The sequence below is a fragment of the Lutra lutra genome, unplaced genomic scaffold (genome assembly GCF_902655055.1).
Source record: "Lutra lutra unplaced genomic scaffold, mLutLut1.2, whole genome shotgun sequence".
NCBI classification, from domain to species: Eukaryota; Metazoa; Chordata; class Mammalia; order Carnivora; family Mustelidae; genus Lutra; species Lutra lutra.
Genome location: NW_025923843.1, coordinates 326,906 through 346,882, shown reverse-complemented (window position 1 = coordinate 346,882; position 19,977 = coordinate 326,906). Strand labels below are relative to the sequence as shown.

Here is a 19,977-nt window from a genome sequence, read left to right as displayed (position 1 = left end):
CTGGTAAAACAAGAGGTGTGCAGTCTCAACAGAGGGACCCTCTGTGTCCGCAATGCTGATTTTAATAACAAAGCAGAGAGGGACAGAGATAAAAAGAGGGAAGGGAGCTCAGTCTCTTCTCCATACATAGTAAGGAGAGATGGGTGTGTGGCTTTGAGCAAAGTTTCACAAACACACACCTATCCTGTCCTCTAACAGGGCAGCTACAAGAAGAGGCAAATATGGGTGTGGGGCTTCAGTCTGCAGAATATTTTCCCATCCCTTACTTCATCTGTCCTCACGGGGCAGCCCTGCCATATGGTTCCTAGGGCTGTCACCATGCCATACCACAGACCAAGTGGTTTCAGTGACAGAAATTCCCCTGCTCTGGCCCCTTCACCCTCCACACCCCTGGTTTTCCAGACACGGGGAGTTTCCCTCAGCCTCCTGCCTGGGGAGGAATCTCAAATTGGGGCAAAAGACATGCATTGAACCTCCAGAAGTATCTGGGAAAGGAGGGCCTTGGGTGTGCCCCAGTCCCCTTCCTTCCCAGCACTCCCACCCTCAGAGCCCTTAACATGAACCATCCCCAGGGGCTGCCACGCATGACTGGTAATGGTGTGTCTGCCGAAAACAGTGGGACTTGCTGCTTCAGCCTGATACTGAGAAAATCACAGGGAGGAGATGGCAAATTAAACAAATCTCCTGCGACAGAGGCTATTTACTGGCACACTGGCATTGGCCCTCTGGGGAGCCTGGGGAACCAAGGACTGAGCCTGAGATAAAACTTCTTTTTCAGGACAACAATCCAGGGCTAGAATATCACATACTCGCTGTTGCCGGGGCCAGTGGGGCTTTGGGGACTGGCTGGGCAGGCATTTGGGAAGGACATGCCCTCTTCCTCTCAGGCCTCCCTCCATCTGCCCAACTCCCTCACATAGAAATGGGCCCATGTGTCCAAGGGACCTGTCTCTCCACTGCCACGGGAACACACACGTGAAAACCCTCACACTCATGTGCACACTCGCCCACAAACATGCATGGGTGAGAAGAAGGAAGTGTCTTAACTTGTAGGTGAACAGCCTTCCCCCAGCAAAGTTGTGCCTCCAGCCTGGCTTCTTTTACTCCCCCCTCCCACCCTTCTCTGGGGTGCACCCCCCCAACTGTGACCTTTGGGGGTGAAGCAGGCAGGAAATATTAGGAGGTCGGCTGTCCAGGCTCCTTCAGTTGGGATCCCATGGACGTTGGCCAAGATCCAGGCACTGGGGTTGAGAGACACCAGAAATGGGAAACGTGCCCTTCTCTGGTCGTCTGAATGCCAGGAGAGGCTGGCGTAGAATGTTGTCTGCCACTAAAGTCACTGCCGCGGGATGTCCTAATTAGATCATGGGAAATGGATGTAGCACCTGGCTCCAAGCAGGCCCCCCAGTTGTTGATTCCCAGCATCACCATCATGGGTTTTTAACACCAACAGTGACATCTGAGGAAGAAAAGCCAGTCATCTGGGCCAGTATATGAAGGTAAAGTCTAAATTAAACCCTTCTCTGGTAGAAACCAAGCCAGGTAGCGCCGGCAAAGGGGCTGCAGCAAATGCTCTTCTACATCCGGGAAGAGGGCAATGTAGTTGTGATTTTCAACCCAACGACAACTCGAGAAATCAATATGGTGCTGTCACTGAAAAGTCCACGGGAAGTAAGACACCATTCCTGCTCTCAGAGACTCTGGATCTGCGGGATGAGGAATCAGACACAAATCATTGTTACCAGGGAAAGAAGAGTGAAATTTCGGTGGAGAGAGAGAACTTGGTTATGGAGAAGAGACATTTGAGAAGGAGTTTGCAACCTGGGTGGATTGCCATAGTGTGGAGGGCTGTGGGTACTAAGAGGACTTTTTTCATTTTCCTCCAGAATGGAACAAGACAAGCAAATGCCAAAAGGCTTTATTCCTTGATTTTCTATGAATCACCTGGTAACGGTGTGGCTCACTTTCCATCCCCCTCATGTCGTCCACAAAATAGGAAGGTGAATGAGAGGATTTGAACACTGTTCCTAATACCACACGCAGACACGGACTGCTCTGCCCGAAACTCTTGCCACTGACGTCCCAGACCTGGTGCCCTTGCGGATGTGGGCCCAACTCGGGGAATGGCGCGGAGGTGGGGAAAAGCCAGAAGCCTCTCCTTGCTCCATCAGCAAGTGGGGAATGGCTCTCTCTTGGTACCTGTCCAAGTCACTGCTTCCTCCTTCCAGATAATCCCAGTGACAGGTCCCCTGGAAGGGGGCACCAAGGGTCACCATCCGAGGGGAGAACCTGGCCTCGAATTCCAGGACATCACTTCCCATGTCAAGGTGGCTGGTGTGGACTGCACCCCTTGGTGGATGGCTACATCCCTGCAGAACAGTAAGTGGAGGCCCCATGAGGCACAGGGAGGTGCTGCCGTCTGGTGTTGACTCGCCTTCCCTGGCCAACCACTGACAGCCAATGGCAAACCGTGTTAGAGACTGTTGGCATAGTGCAGGAGTAGAATGCCCTTAACATTCTGTGTCCGCCCCAGTCTCTTGAACTAGCTAGCTGCTGTATCGACAACTACAGAAAGGAAAGGGGAGAGGAGGCCTGAAGGGCAGAGAAAAGTGCTGCTACCTCCTTGGGATGTGGCCATGGGGAGTGAGGACACAAAGCAAAATTAAAATCTGCAAGGGAAGTGTGAGTTCAGTTCCCTATCCCCTGCTGTCTCTAAGTCCCCACTCCTGTCCTCCAATTAAAGAAGAAGCTAAGACTCTGCTACTTTCTGCAGAGATTGAAAAGGAAACCCCACGCCCACTCTGGCCTGGAAGCATTTGGGTGGTTTTTCTCCAATTCAAAGGCTGCCGGAGCATAGAGTGGGTCATCCCTTGAGCGATCTTCACCTCCCGGCCCACCTGTTAGAGGAGGTGTGGAGTCACGTATCATTGCCTTGTAAATAAGTAAACACAATTTTCCAGCCCAGCAAACACACCATGAAATGTTTACCAGCACAACAGAATCTATATTCCATACCATCTCTGCTGCCCCTCCAGCATGACACCTTGCCACTTGTCCCTGTGCAAGTAAGTTACTGGCACTTTTAGGTCTCCCTTAAGTATGTTAGTGCAGCTTACCTGTCCTGGGTCTTGCCCTGATTTAATGATTCTGGAACCACCGATACCACTATCTGATTTCCATCCACAGCTTCCTAAAGCACTCTAGTAGAGCCTGTGACTGAAGGATCTACTTTTTTTTTTTTTAAGAATTTATTTATTTGAAAGAGAGAAAGAGAACACGGAACACACAAGCACAAGCCGCAAACTGGGGGCAGAGGCAAGGGAGAGGGAGAAGCAGGCTCCCTGCTGAGCAAGGAGCCTGATGTGGGACTTGATCCAGGACCCTGAGATCATGACCTGAGCTGAAGGCAGACGTCTAACCCACTGAGCCACCCAGGTGTCCCTGAAGGATCTATTCTTGATAGAATTCATCTCTAGGGGCACCTGGGTGGCTCAGTGAGTTAAGCCTCTGCCTTTAGCTCAGGTCATGATCCCAGGGTCCTGGGATCGAGCCCCTATCCGGCTCTCTTCTCAGCAGGGAGCCTGTTTCCCTGTCCCCCTCTGCCTGCATCTCTGCCTACTTGGGATCTCTCTGTCAAATAAATAAATAAAATTGTTAAAAAAAAGAAAAAAAAGGAATTCACCTCCCTGGTCCCTCGTGGCTTTTTGCCCAAACATTTTTCTGTGGATCCTTCGACTTTCGGAGTCCTTCCTAGAACAAAACCCAAGCCAGCTGCTATTAGGCCGTTGTGATTTGGGGAACTTTAAAATGCCCTACTCTGGGCCTGCATAGCCAAATAGAAAATATATGATTATAAAGTCACATGATTGAACTATCGCAGTACTAGTTAGATCAGTGGAAGAGATAGAACACCCAGAAAGAATCCTGATACATAAAATTTAGTGTGTGATAAGGGTGACGTTTCAAATCAGCATGGAAAGGAAAGATTGGTCAATAAGCAGTGGGGGTTCGCTCTCTGGAAAAAAAACAAAAGCAACAACAAAACCAGTATCAGACCCTCATTTCACATTATACACCAAAATAAATTGCAGACCGATTAAGGAGTTAAGTGAAAAGAATAAATGTGTGGAATGATTAAAGAAAACGCAGGTGAGAATTTATCTGATTTCAAGTAAGGGAAGTGTATCTGTTCTAAGTATAACAGCAAAAGAAAAAAGTGATAAAGAAGAAGATTAGGGGATCTGAGTATCTAAAACTTAACATTTGTACATCAAAATCATTGTAAGCAAAGGAAAATATGAGTGATGAACTCTTATACCCTATGACAGTTAATACATGCTTTTCTTAACATACAGAGGTTCCATAGATAAAAAGCAAATATCACGGAATGAGCAAAGAGCATGAATGAGCGTGAGTGTGCAACTCACAAGACAAAGAACCAAAAGTCATATAAAAAGTTAAATAGCATTAGTAATCAATGAAATGAAAATCAGAACAATGGGGAACAATTTTAAAAAGTTAATGCCCAGTGCAGAGGAGAAGCGTGAGAAATCACATTATACTCAGACTCAGAGGGTCGGGACACGCTTTGTGGAAGGCATTTGGAAATGTGGACTGAAAATCTTTAGCCTAGTCGTTATATTTCTAGAACTTTGTTTAACTAACCAGAATGCACAAATTTTTTTTGCAAGAATAGTTATTTTGGCCTTATTTGTAATCATGGAAATGCAGAAGCAATTGGTGTATTTTAAAATAGGGAATTAATCAATTCTTAATTATTGTGCATGCACGGGAGTAAATTATGTAGCCGTTAAATCTGATTGCAGAAGAATCATGGCCAGGTACATGCTCAAAGTGTATTAGTGAGAACATCATTCACCAAACAGAAGACAGTTTCTAGTGAATTCTGTAAAAGAAAAAACAAAACTGAAAACATGAACACCAAAATGTTGACAGTGGATATTTCTGGGTGTTCAAATGGGGTGGGAGGAGGGTCTGCATAGCAAGTATTTTTATGCACTTTCTCTTTTTTCTTTATACTAACATGCACTAATTATGCTATGGACAGAAAGGCATATATTTTTACTGGACTCTCACCCAGAAATTCTCTAAGAGAGACACAGAACCTAGAAGCCATCAGTAAAAGAAGGAGCCGCTGAGCCACAGACTTTTAAACTTCAGTGCGGCAAAAGGCATTATAAACAAAGTTGAAATACAGATGACAAGAGGGGGAAAAATAATTGGGATGCTTACTAGAAACAAAAGTTAACACTCCTCATTCAGCAGCTCCTACAAAAAGACAATTCATTAGCAATATAAAGAGACAGCTTCAAACCAGTCAAAGGAAAGGCTATCTAAGATTTTTTTTTTTTTACAACCACACACATACTTGCAAATATCTGCAAAGTCACTAGCAATCAGGGTAATAAAAACGACAGGAAAAAAAATCTTCTTTCCCTTTTATATTGGAAAAACTTTCAAGGGATTGATAATATCTAGTGTTGGCAAAAGAGTGAAATAATCTCGCTCGATTGCTTTTGACAGAAGTACAAATCAGTAACGACCCTGTGGGACCATTATCTTCCACCACCTATCAAACGTCACTTACATAAACAATGACCCCACTAGCTCCCCACTCAGAGCCATATTCTTTTTTTTTAATTTTATTTTTTATAAACTATATATATTTTATCCCCAGGGGTACAGGTCTGTGAATCACCAGGTTTACACACTTCACAGCACTCACCATAGCACATACCCTCCCCAATGTCCATAATCTCACCCACCTCTCCCAACCCCCCTCCCCCCATCAACCCTCAGTTTGTTTTGTGAGATTAAGAGTCACTTATGGTTTGTCTCCCTCCCAATCCCATCTTGTTTCATTTACTCTTCTCCTACCCCCTTAACCCCCCATGTTGCATCTCCTCTCCCTCATATCAGGGAGATCATATGATAGTTGTCAGAGCCGTATTCTAATAAATGTGCAATGCTTGAGGATATGTGTATAAGTTGGTTCATTTTGGAGGGTTATTTGAAGTAGGAGAAAAATCAGGGGAAGTTAGATATCCATCAGTGGGAGGCTGAATAAATACACAATTGTGTAGCCGAGGCATTGAGCGCTATGACGCTGTCAGAAAGGACCCAGGAGCTGTGGCCACATGGGGCGAGTCTGCGCTAGGCTGTGCAGTAAATGACCAGGTTTGGGACAGTGGGGAGTTAAGTTTCACTTTTATGTTAAGTCATATATATGTTTATATAAGTATATATATTCTGTGCCTCAGCTTCTTCATTTGTAATGGAGATTATATATATATTATATATATTACATCTGTTTGTGTAGATCTAGAGAATGGTCTACAGGCATATATATATATGTGTGTGTGTGTGTGTGTGTATCAAAGTTTGAAGAGAGAGTAAGAGTGAGGAAAGGGACAATTATTTTTACTGTCACACTTCTGTACTGTCTTGTTTTAAAGGGGTATGAACAAATTTAATAATTAAAACCATGAATGCTTTGAAAAGGAATAGCTCTCGTCCACCCCCCCCGCCCCTCAAGCAGGAGTGTCTCCTCCCAACCAAGCACCTGGCCAGGGCTGGGGACAAAAACACTCGAATGAGGCAGTCCCATGCAGTAGAAACCAAGTGCCCCTGGAGGAGGGTCTGCAAACCTCAAGTCTGCTCCAGGGTCCTTGTCCGACATGCTGTGGACCTTTGGGAAGGTCACTGCCTCTTTGGGCCTTTACAGCCGGGTTCCCTAAGCTGTTTGGCTGAAACGTTCCCTGCCTTCTGATTCACAACTGAGGGGACAATTCCTGAATGAGGGACTGAGTGTCTGGGGTCAGAACACAGGGACCCTCCCCTAGGCTCCGCACTTGACAGTGGAGGCCGTCTCCCCATGGAGACCCCTGTACGTTGCATTTCCTCATTTCCCCAGGACCAAAGAGGAGCCTTGCAGGAAAGAATTGGGGTGTCTTTCCCCTCTGCCTCCCCACCCATCCCTGAGACCCTACTGCAGAGAAGGGCCAGGGGAGGTGTGGGGCCCTGGGGTCACCCCTGGGAGTCCTGTGACCCTGCTGTGAGCATGGACACCTGTCCTCTCTTCCCTGCAGGATCGTCTGTGAGATGGGGGAGGCCAAGCCCTGCCAGCACGCAGGCTTTGTGGAGATCTGTGTGGCCGTGTGTCACCCCGAGTTCATGGCCCGGTCTTCACAACTCTATTACTTCATGGTGAGTCCCGACCGTCCAGACCTGCCCTGGCGTGGGCCAGAGACCACATGACCATGGTTACGGGCCCTGCTAGACCTCTGTGGGCAGACCCCGAGCAACTCGTGGGAGTCCGTTCTGCAGCATGAGAGCACAGCCCTGGAAATCCTAAAGTTGGATTCAAATCCAAACCGTGCTGTGCCAGGCCCCAATCCAGGGAAGCCGCCCTGGCTGTCGCTGTCGGGCCCAGCGTCCCCCTCAGGCTGAGTGGCAGTGTGTCTGGGCCAGGAGGGGAGCCCTGACTCTGCCACTTACTCACTGGACGAACGTGGGGACATTGCGTAACCTCCCAGTGTCTTCATTTCTAAAACGGGGGTGCTGAGACGTGTATCTACCCCACAGTACTGTGGTGACAATTACATAAAGCAGCCCTTCTCTCCCGCACGGTTTCTATGCCCACGTGGCTACTGTACCTTGCCCTTTCGGGGTACACTGGCACCCCATCATTTCTATCCCATCATCCACGTTCAGCCCACCTTCCCCATGCCCCACATCCCATGACCTCCTTAACCCCACCCCCATCCCACACCTCCACTGCACCCCCACTCCACCTTCCTCTGACCACACTGCTACCTCTCACTGCACACCCTTCCCTTCCCTTCCTGTGGCCTGTCTGCAGACCTCACCCTGATCCCCACATTCCCTCCAGCTGGGACCCTCATGAGGCAGCCCCTGGTGAGGGGTTGTGGGGGGCAGGGACACTGGGGACCGCTCGATCTCGTGATGTTGGGCATGCGGGAGGCATGTGCATCTCACACTGCGTGCCTCCCACACTGCCTCGTTTTCCAAACTGTCCATCCAGTTCACTTCGGGGGCTAATGACAGCTGTGATGGGATCGTTTCCTCAGGGTCCCCTGCTGTTTTTGGAAGCTGGGAGCCTGAAGTGATGGACTTTATGCCTGGGCATCAAATGCTCCAGAGCGCATCACAGGGAGCCATGAGGTGAAGCTCCCTTCCGCTACCCGCCATCCTCTCCTGCCCACCCCCTCCTCTGCTGTCCTCCCCCTACTCCTCCTTTCTCGCTTCACCTGATAACTATTTATCACCTTGCACCCCCCCCAGTAGATTATTCCATAAACATTTGCTTCATTGGTTGAATCTTATAATATAATTCGGTGGCCCTAGCTTGTGGGTGTCCAGGGTGACTCTGAATGTGCGGAATGTGCATCAGAGGCCTCCTCCCACCAACACCCTGCTCTCTCTGCTCACTCCCCTACTCTTGAAAAGCTCCCCTCATTCTACACACAGTTGGGCACGCTGCGCGCAGCAGCCCCTATAGAAGGACACGTGTGTGTGATGGGCATGTGGGGCTCCCCATCTCTTCAGGATTCGCACCCCACCTTCTTCTCAAAGGATCTGAGAAAGTTTCCCCATGAAACCCAGCACACCTGCACACAGTGAGCGATACAGCAATAGAGAGAGAGAGAGGCTGTGTATACTGAGTAGGATGTAGCTGGTCTATACAGAGATCGTCGATCCAGCCGAGTCGAGATCCTGAGGGGGAAGGAGACGGAGACAAAGGCAGAGACGGGGCTCCCCAAGTGTGGGAGGTGTGGGGGCATGCCAAACTTGGGCATGACATCCAGCTCTGGAGCTACCTGGCCACCCTAGGAGCAGGGAGGAGGTCCCTGCATGGCCGAAGCGAGCACTGGGCTTCCTCTGCCAGTCAACCCCTGCCCCCCCAGCAGTTTGCATCCTGGCTGTCACTCACTGGGCAGTGACAAATGGACAGTACCAGGGATGGCTGAAGCTTCCTTTGGGAATTAGCCGTTTCTGCCATGTCTCCCCTCCGTGACTCACTCCAAGGCCACTGATCCCTGGCTATCTGGCCGTCACCTCCCTCACCCGCCCCGGCTGTCTGCTCCCACAAACAGAGTCCCCCTCACTTGCCTACTTCTGTCAGGGGCTTGTCTGGGCCACAGTTCTGATGGACTGTGGCTCAGTTTCCCTTAGTTCCAGATTTCAGCCACCCCATCACCACAACGGCCTGGAGTCTCACTTTGCCCATTCTCCTGGCTGCTGCAGTGACCTCCTTAAATCCCTGAATGTAGAGGTCTGAACCCATTCTAGTCCATCTGGCCCTGCAGAATATGGTTTCCATCTGGTTAGCCCCCACGGCAAGGAGAACCCAGGGCGCCGCTGCCCAGCTGCCGTCCAGGCTCCTTGGTCTGGTCCGCCCTGTCAATCCAGTCCTGTTTCCCAGGCTTTGCATGGCCGGACTCCTCTCCCTTCTCCATCTCCTTCCCCACATTTCCCCAAGCCGAACCCTCCTCGTTAGTCCAAGCCCTGCTCACGAGCCCCTCCACGCCTTCTCTGCACACACAGCCCACAGCCCCCACGGTTCCGTGGTTCACTGGGGATGCCATGCCGTCTGCCTGCCCACGTGGCCCTGGGTGTTTCGTCTGGGACCCCCGGCTCCTCTGTTCAGACCAGTAAGTCTTTGGAGATGAAGCCCTGGCTGCTTACCTTTTTAGCCCCCATGGTGCTTAGGCAGTTCTAAACCTCCCCGCGTGTTGGAATCTCCTGAGGGGCTTTAAAGCGAAGGTTCTAGAGCACCCCCCACCCCGCCACTGACCCTGAGTTAAGTCCCCCTGAGATTCTAACTCAGCCCAGATTGAGGACAAACAGAACTGGCCTAGGACAAACAGAACTTAGAGAACAGATCCCATGTACCTATCTGTACGATATGTGGTTTCAGGTTTAATTCTTATAATGAGCCTATGTCGTATTCAGAAGCTGCTTCTGCTCGCAGGTAAGGCCAGTTTGGCCTGCGTGACTGTTTCCACTCTGGAAACAGGATGTGGTGAGAGGCACAGCATCAAGGCGAGGCTTCAGGGAAGAAGCTGGGTGGGGAGGCAGGATCTGTAAGAGGCAGAATGTGATGCTCGGTAGGAGTCTGGAGTGGTGGGAAGCTGACCCTGGCATGAAGTATGGGAGAGAAACCAAAGATGGGAACAAAAGGGTGGAGAGGGAAAAGTTCGCAGGAAGAAAAGAAGTGGGAGCGCAAAGACAGGTCAGGAAAAGGTGAGGCTGCCACAAGGCAAACTGCATTGGTCCAGTGGGGCTGTGGGACTCCAAGATTTGTGTGCCTTTTTGTTTGAGGGCTACCTCTGAGGAATGGTCCTGGGGAAGACTTTCAGAGAGGAAACCTCCATTTCCTCCCCAGTCCCCAGTGTGCTTTTAAGGGCCCAGTCACTGAGGCTGCCCCCAGAGCTCCTAGGGGCTAGGGAAGAGGGTCACCTGGGAGGTGAGGAGTGAACAGAAGGACCCTGTCTCGTGCTCCCCAGCATCTCAGAGCCGTGGTTGCCTTCCTGCCCTGCTAGGCAGCTTGCAGGGGGTACACAGAAGCCCCTGACTCCTCCGGAGTCCTGAGACGCTAGAGAATCCCTTCCCAGAGGTCCTCTGGGGACCTGGGGCACATTGGAGAGCCCCTTTCAGGGTTGCCTCTCGGGATCTGGGACATACTGAGGAGCCCCTTCCCAGTGCTGAGGTTGGGCATAAGGTCTGGGTCTAATAACTCAGTTTCCCTCCATAAATGAGGCCAGGCTCTGAGGTTTGGGTTTCGACACCCAAAACCCAAAGGCCAAGGCCAAGGGATCAGCACTCTTGGTCTTGTCCCCAGTTTTGCCCTAGAGATCTGCGTGGAGGGAACCTTTCCCTTCCCTACCTCCAGCTAGGAGCCAAGAGAAGAGGTGGCAAATAATACAGAATTTGATTTCCCATGCAAACCCATCATGAAATATTTATGAAGCATGACTTAAATAATTAATCATTTCTCACGACTTGAAAACATGCCTCCATGTCATCTTCTCCTCACCCCAAAATAATTCCCCCACCCAACCCCCCAGTGCAGAGCCAGCAAGGATTACTCATTTCCATCCCTTCTAGAACCCCACCCACAGGCTGCTGGAGACTGCCACAGGTTCTTCTTTCCATGTGGCTACCACCATCTATCTGAACTTGCTTGGGTTTTTATTCTATCTCTGGGACCACCCTTGTTGCACAGACTGCACTCTCTTTCCTTTCCAGACAGTGGGACGGAGGCACCATTTGTGGGATGTGACCCTGAATTACAGAACCAGAAACCAGCAGGCGCCTTTGAGATAACTGTTTTGACCTTGCTCTCTGATTTTACAATCAGAGCGGTTACAAGACTTGTTTGGGACACACAGCAAAATCTCTGCCCAGCTAAGAAACCAAGGCTCTTCCCAAGGCCTCACCCCACCCTTCCGGGTCTCATTTGGGCCAGGAGCGGCTCTGGAATGAAGCATTCCTTCCCTTTATGGGTACTAGGGGAATGCCAGGCTCAGGGTCTGCAGGGAACAGGTGGGCGGCGGGACGGGTGGGCCCTGGAGTGTGCGGGGCAGACATTGGGGGGCCAGGGTCAGCGAGCAGACTAGGTCACTGGGGCTCCTCCTCTCTCCCTGAGCTGTTAGGGATTGGGGCCTCTCCATGAGGAGGTGGCCTGAAGGCTGGGAGCCAAGGAGGTTCAACTTTTGGTGGGAAATTCTTTAAGGGGCAGGGGAGAGAGAAATCTTCATTTCAATGCAGATACAAGCTTCTCACCTGGGACTGAGGAAAGTTGTTTCCATTAAAATGCTAATGAAAGAGCCAACCTGCAACTCCAAATTCTCAGCTCACAGATGCCCCCCCCGCTGTCCTCCCTCCATCCCCTGACCCTCCTTCCCTTCTCCTCCCGGGTTTTCCTGGGGCCTTCAGGACCCCTGGCTCTGGCTTCTGGGTGTTTGGGCAGCTCTCTGGAAGAGGCCTGCACAAGGAGCTCATCACCTTCCCAAAGCAGCTGGATAGGGGGTAGAGAGCCAGAGCTCTGCAGTCAGGTCTCAGACATGCCACTTTTTAGCTGTGTGATCCTGGGAACCTTATTTCATGTTTCTGAATCTCTTCTGTAAAATGGTTAATAATCCTACTTTGTAGAATTGACTGGGCACATGCATCATATAGAGATGGACCTGCCAGTTAAAACACCAGCACAAGGCAGCTTTACCATTACTGTTATTATTATTTTTTTTACCATTACTGTTATTAATAGAGAAGTGTAAACTCTCAGGGTCCAGAGCGTTGCTTATCCACACAAGCCCAGTACGACTTCGTGGGCTCCGTTGGGAGGTCTCCGTTACTGAGCGGCTCTGGGAGCGGGGTGCTGCCTCTTCAGACCCTGTCCCTGGTGTCTCAGGCCAGATCCTTTCCTGCACAGACGCTGACTCTCTCGGACCTGAAGCCCAGGCGGGGACCCATGTCTGGGGGCACCCAAGTGACCATCATGGTACCAACCTGAACACGGGCAGCAATGTGGTGGTGATGTTTGGGAAGCAGCCCTGCTTTTTCCACAGGTAACTCACCTCCAGGCATTCACAGCCTGGAGGGTGGGGCCCAGGGCTGCCCCAGGGCTGCAAACTTCCAGAGCTCACCTCTTGGAAGTGCTTTCTCCTTCCTGAGAAAGTGGCCGTTCTCTCTGAGGGATGATTACACCTGACTGTGGATATTTCTGGCTAAGTCTAGAGACCTGCCAGGCAGCCCTTCCCCAGCCGGCCATTCCTGCTGTCGCCTGATGTTTGGCCACTGGTGTGAAATGAGTAAGAAGCAGCAGCAGCAGAATGGAAGATTCTTGCTAAACTGACTGAACAGGATTCTTGCTGCAGGCAGCCCAGGGTGATCAGGTACCTAGGGTGGTGATGGGGGGGGGCCTGGCTGACCCCACTTTGCAGGATTCTTACTAAAATGGGGCTTGGCAGGGGCAAGATGGGGCCCAAGGATGAGGCCTCGTTGAAAAGAGGTCTCAGGGGAACCCGTTTGGTGGATTTGGTGGAGGGTGTTTGTCAGTAGTGCCTGGAGCTTTCCACCCGGGGCAGTGCTCACCATGGCCTCTGAGGAGCCTGGGAGCAGGGAGGGGTTGGGGGGGCGGCCGCCCTGACTGCTGTCCCCTCCAGCCCCCGGGAGCCCAGCTGCATGTCCGCCCTCCCTGCAGACGCTCTCCGTCCTACATCGTCTGCAACACCACGTCCTCAGACGAGGTGCTAGAAATGAAGGTGATGGTGCAAGTGGACAAGGCCAGTATCCACCAGGACCTGTTCTTCCAGTACGTGGAGGACCCCACCATCGTGCACATCGAGCCAGAGTGGAGCATCGTCAGGTAGGCATGGCCCTGCCCTTGGCTGTCCTTCCTCAACTCTCAGAGAGTCAAGGACAGTCTCAGAGCCCAGTTCTGCTTGGAGGACTGATGAATCAGAGCTTCCTGCCAGGGTGCCCTCCTTCCACAGACAGTACCTGTCAGTGGGCCCTGGTCCCAGAGCCTGAGCTCCAGTCAGCAAGAGCCCATAGCCTGTCATCTGAGGATTTGGTACCCCCCAGCACCCCCCTCCCCGGAGGCCATGATCGCATCATGGTGAGGGCTGGGGGTTGCCAGTCCCGTTCCAGATGCGGGCAATAATTCCAGTCCTGCCAAGGGATGGAGGAGAAAGTGTAAGTCAGATTCAACTTGTCTGTGGCCTGCCCTTGAGCAAAAGTGTGTCCTGACCACCAGGGTCCAATGCAGAGGCCCCTTCTCTGGGCTTCTGTAACCTCCTGCTGTCCCTCTATCCTGCTCTGACATGACCCTGAGGGTCTGCTTCTTCATCCTTCCCTCTACTGCAGACTCCTCCGGCACAGGGACTGGGTCTTGTTCCCGTTCTTTCCGCCACGCTGGCCAGCACAAGTACAGAGAGTGCGTGTCTGGGAAGGAGCTGGGTGTGTGCTCTTATGGAAGGACCCTCCAGGGCCACCGCTCGCTCAGCCAGTCACGAGCTGTCTTGCACCAGCTGTATACCTTTCTGGCCTCCCATCTTGAGAACTTCACGGGGGGGGCTTTGGAAATTCCAGGAGCCCTGAGGACCCTCCCAGTCCCCCACTTGGTGGGGCTCTGGCGTGGCATCTCACTTCAGGGAGAATTGCAGGAAGTGCAGCATAATGGGAAGGTGCAGCAGAGAGCACCCTGACAGCACGGCCCCTGCTGCCCATTGGGAACCTACTGTATCAGGAGCCGAGGGGGAATGCAACAGGGCTTGGGGTCAGAAGGAGCTGGCTCAGCCCAGCCGATGACCTTAAAGGTGACTTTACTTCTCTGGGCCCATGGTTTCTCATCCGTCAACTCCCTCCCAGGACGCTGGCAGGGCTAAGCCAGGGGCACAGGCACAGGGCAGTGCCTGGCTCAGCTCTCTCCTACTGCCCCTGGCCCAATCCTCAGCCCTCCCCATGGTTGGCTTCAGTTCTAGAGGGCGTCTGACATCAGGGGAAGGGGGAAACATGAAGATGTGGTCTCCATGGCTGAAGCAGGGATCAGGGACAAGTCCAGTTCAGAGAACAGTCTTTGCTTTTTTAAATGAGGGCTCAGCAGACTCCAACCTGGGGGCCAGATCTGGCCATCTGCCTCCTTTTATGAATAAATTTTATTGGAACACAGCCATGCTCATCTCTTTATGTTTTGTCTATAGCTGCTTTCTCACCACAGCAGCAGAGATGAGTTACTGCAACAGACCATATGGCCAGGGAAGCCGAAAATATTTACTCTCTGGCCCTTTCCAGGAAAGTCTGCCACCCCCGGCCTTATGTCCACGAAAGGCAGCCTTTGTGGACATGAGATTGGGTTGTCCTTGCTCCCTAAGACCCAAACTTTATAAGCTTTAGCTGTGATTTTAAAGTAGATGCTACAAGGCCCAGAGAGGGGCAGAGTCTGTAGAAAGCTCTTCTGGGATTTTCCCCCAGGGCTTGGTGAATCCAGGAAGTTGGTGTAGCCCTTGATCTAGACAAACTGTGCAGCTTCCTGAGGAATTCACAGCCTGGCTTCAATGAGCTCGTCCTCAAGTCGCCAGCATAGAAACTGAGGCATCGTAGCTGACCCCGAGTCACGTTCACAACAAGAGGGAGGTTGCAAGCACGATCTGGGCCTCCCACCAGGCTCTAGAGTTTCTGCTGCAGTGAACAGGTTCTCTGATGGGGCAGGGGCCCTGCCGAGTGTGCTGTGCACTGCTCCCAATAGCCTGGGCTGCTCTCCATGGGGGGCAGTTCTTAAATGTGGATTGAATTCATGATTAAGAAGATTGGGAGATGGCCAGATAGCAGAATCTCACTCTGAAACACGGCCATGGGCAGAAGAGTCTGTCTGGGTTTTATAGGACTCTTCCTGCATGCATGAGTGTGTGTGTGTGTGTGTGTGCACGCACATGTGTGTGGGAGTAGTAGTGCAGGTGGAGCGCAGGGAATACCAGGGAGTATAGAGACAGGCAGAGGCACAGAGAGGGAGACATGGCTATGGGTGTCATGGATTCTTCACTCACCAAGCTTGTAACTAACTGTTTCAGATGGTAGGATTCTTCTTGAAGATACTCTCAGGATTGTGGAGAAAGTGACTTGTCCCCTTCCTTTGAGTAGCCCCCAAGGAAGATAGCCCTTGCCTCGGATCAGCTTCTCAGACCCCCGCATACGGCAATGGCACCCAGGTTTTCTTTGAAAAGCTACACAAAGGGGAATCTCCTGCTGTCTCCTCTCCGTAGCTGGTTGACACCCAGGATCCAGGAGACCTGGGGCCCGGGACATTGGCTGTTTACATTCCTACACGAGGCTCCTGGGTGTCTGGGCCTCTCCCTTTCCCAGATCTCAGCAGACAGAAGCTTCCAGGGTGAAACTGTAGTGATGGCCTTGAGGAGGAGACTGTGCTCGGATCCTGGAGGGTCTGGTGGGGGACATTCTGGAGCAAGGCTTTCATTAGACTGAGGCCAGTGTGGAAATCTCCCTGGGACTGGTGAGGGCTGGGGGAGACCTCAGGGGGCTACAGAGAAGCATCTGACTCAGGTCAGGAGGCTCCAGGGCCTCCGCTGGTGTCCACACTCCGGATACCTCAGAGTGGGACCGCCACAGACCTCCAGTCATCACTGTTGTCCCTTGGCTGCTGAAGCTCATCCTTATTCAGTCAGTTTGCCACCGTTGTCCCTGTGAACATTATCACGCCTCCTGGTTGTCATTGCCTTTAATGCTGGAGCCCAGCCTCATCATCGTCATCGTGGTCGTCAAGCGCCATTGCTGTTCCCATCCCTGTGCTGACATGCCTCCTTGTTCTTTCCCCCGGTCAGTGGAAACACACCCATCGCCGTGTGGGGGACTCACCTGGACCTCATACAGAACCCCCAGATCCGGGCCAAGCCTGGAGGGAAGGAACACATCAATGTAAGTGCAGAGGTGGCTCAACGTGTCACTTTCCCAAAGGGCATGGGGTATCCAAGTCGGGCAGGCCACCCAGACCCAGAGGACCCATTGCACATGACAGCCCCCAGCACTGGGATGGTGAGATGAGGGAGAAGATGAGAGGGCATTTTCGTACCTTGGGGTGCAGGCATGGAGGAGCAATCACTTTGGGGGTTTCTGGGATTTCATACCCTTAGTCCTCCATCTTTTAGACCCTAGGACTGTTCCTTAGCTCAGAGATACCCTCATCACCTCCGCACCCTGTGGGCACACACAGGGCACAGAGGCGGGTCCCAGCTGCAGAGCTGACTCCTGAGTGGCCAGGTTCCGTGGTCCTGGCTGCAGAGGGGTGACCAATCCGTAACTGTCCCACGTCAACCCCATGCTGTATCCCAGCCTGGAGGGAGTCCTGCTGCATGTGTTGAGGGCTGTGTAAGTCCAGATACCGCATGGTCTTTCCTCTCTGGCCCCTCCAGCTCTGTGAGGTTCTGAATGCTACTGAGATGACCTGCCAGGCTCCGGCTCTTGCTCTGGAGCCCGATCACCAGTCCGACCTGACCGAGAGGCCTGAGGAGTTCGGCTTCATCCTGGACAATGTCCAGTCCCTGCTAATCCTCAACAAGTCCAACTTCACTTACTACCCCAACCCTGTGTTTGAGGCCTTTGGGCCCTCAGGAATCCTGGAGCTCAAGCCCGGCACGCCCATCATCCTGAAGGTAGATGGAGGTCATTGGCAGGTGGTGGGAAGCAAGGAGGCTGCTGTAGGGGGTGGGTTTTCAAGTCACAGAGAGGGCCAGAAGTCATGGGCTCAAGCCCAATTTCATCCCTGGAGTCCCTCGCAGTGGTTGTCTTACAGTCCAGAGTACAGAAAACACTGTCTCTGAGTTTGTATTGAGAGGCAAACCCTTTAGAGACGCAATCAGGAGTTGGAGCCATCCTGGCCTTCTGACCCCCAAGCTTCCTTTGTCCCCAAAGTCCAGAACCTGGGAGGTCAGAGGCTCATCCTGCTTCCTCCCATGGAGCCCTTTGCAAACCACAGTGGAGGGTTTCTTTGGAGCGTGGGTAGCAAATAATTTGTAACTCCTATGACAGTTTGAATCAATTGGTCGTGATTGACCATAGCTCTGTGTTGAGAAGGGTCCTGAGGCTGCATTTGGATAAGCTAAAGAGTGCCTTGATTACTGACTCCCCGCTGAGGAAGGGGGAATGGCAGTGTAGGCATCACAAGGTTTTCGGACTTGCTATGGAAGGTGGGCTCTCCCCCAGCTCAGCAGCAGGGCGGGACCTCTGGGTGGGGGGACATAGCGGCCAGCTGGTAGCTACTGTCCTCACTCTGGGATACAAAGCAGGGCTTCCCTGTCCCTCCAGGGCAAGAACCTGATCCCCCACCCCACCCCATGGCTGGGGGCAACGTGAAGCTGAACTACACCATGCTGGCGGGGAGAAGCCATGTGCTGTGACGGTGTCTGACGTGCAGCTGCTCTGCGAGTCCCCCAACCTCATCGGCAGGCACAAAGTGATGGTGAGCCTGGCGGGGCCCCGTTCTGGATGGGACAGGCGCTAGGGATGCCGGAGCATGAGTAGACCAGGAGGGGATCCTGGCCGGTGCTACAGTGAGAGCAAGGCAAAGCAGCATGAATGAAGTGTGCATTGCCTGCTACAGGCGAGAGGCCCTTGCAGGAGGGGACCGTTGCTGGCTGGAGGAAGTCCATCGTATCATGCTCTGTGCCCCTGTCACCAGTCCTTACCCTGGGATGAATCTCAGGGAGCCACTCACTGAAGTCGTGTCAGACTTCAGGTCCTGGCTCTGTCTGTTTGCTTAAGATGATGACAGCGCTAGTCCTGGGTGCCGCGGGGCTTCCCATCTCTGAGCCATCCGGACCCCCACTCAGCCCCCACACACCCCCTCAGCTGTCCTTGCAGCCGGTGACAGCTCTCCTTCCCGGAGCCCTTCCCTGTCCGGCCCGGTGGCCAGTTCATCGACACGGCCGCGGGCACCCCCGCTGCTCTGCGCTCTCACAGCTTCCTCTCGCCTGCTGTGCCCGCAGGCCCGCATCGGGGGCATGGAGTACTCCCCGGGGATGGTGTCCGTCACCCCAGACAGCCCGCTCAGCCTGCCCGCCATCGTCAGCATCTCCGTGGCTGGCGGCCTCCTGGTCATTTTCATCGTCGCCGTCGTCATCGCCTACAAATGCAAGTCCCGCAAGAGTGACCTCACACTGAAGCGGCTGCAGATGCAGATGGATAACCTGGAGTCGCGCGTGGCGCTCGAGTGCAAAGAAGGTACCTGGTGGCGGCGCGGGAGGGGTGGGAGGGAACCATGCGCATGTGCATGCACGTCTCACAGTGGCCCGCGGGCTGGGCGCTGGCTGGCAAAGTGCGGGCTGGGCATCTAACCTCTGAGCCTCATTTCCCAGCTGTGTCCAGACCCAGCCCTCATCCCAACAGACCCACCCTTTCCCTTCCCCTCCAGTGAGGTGCCCCCTCTTGCCTCTTTACCCCCACTTTCACACCACCCAAGGGCAGTTGGCACCCCCAAATCCTGGCCCCTGGGGGCTTGGGGAGAGCTCCGGGTGTCTTGGCCTGACGTGTCCAGCAACCTTGAGCTCCATTCCTTTGGGAGGACAGTACGGCCATAGCGCTGATTTGAGATTTAGAAGAAGATTCCACAGCTTGTATTTTTAAATAATTGCCAACACTACCATGATATGAAATCAGCAGCACTAAATCCAGGAAGGAAATTTAGGAGTCAGACTCCTGTCGCCCCCCGGGTACCATTTCGTGAGTCACCCTGGGAGGGTCTGCGTGCCTTCTTTGCTGTAGATTTACTCCCGGAGTCAATGCGGCCTGTACCTGGGGCTCTGTCCTCCCCACCAGGGAAGCCTCGGCTCCCTGTGATGGGGATGTGGGCCCGTCCCATCCCCTCACTACATCCTTAGCTGTCAACATGGCATGGCCTGTGGGACTATTAATTACTGCCTTTTATTATATTTACGCTGCTTAATTTTTTTCTCTGCAATGTACTCTAAGTAGGTGTAGTGATTAGAATCTTGTCTCACTGGACCAGGAGCAAGCACGGCAGGGGGAAGGAGGGTGAGGTGCCATCCCTTAGCTTCCTCCCAATGCGGCGGCTCAGGGGGCAGTCAGCCTTCCTTCTTTCCCCCAGGACCAGGCAGCTGGAGCCCTACAGCTCTGATGCAGGGGAAGGTGCCCTGAGGACTCTGGTTCTGGAAGCCCGACTTCTGACGCATTTCACAGACGTTGAGAGCTCAGGAGGACTGTCTCTAGCCGACCTGGGCTTCTGGAGAGGGTCTTGAGCTCCAGGCTGCAAGCTTTCCACGGGTCCCCTCCCCACTCCACTTTCATTAAGATTAGGAGCTACAATTTCCCCACCTGTGGCAAGCAGTGGAAACAAAGCACTTGACGGTTTGACAACAATCACGTGTGGGGTCAGAGGTACCTCCAGGAGCCCAGATCCAA

General features: G+C 52.7%; 1 pseudogene; it reads left to right on the top strand.

The window, feature by feature from the left end:
• Nucleotides 1-19,713, top strand: part of LOC125092689 (plexin-A4-like) — a 62,967-nt pseudogene extending 43,254 nt beyond the window's left edge.
• Nucleotides 19,714-19,977: the final 264 nt, after the last annotated feature.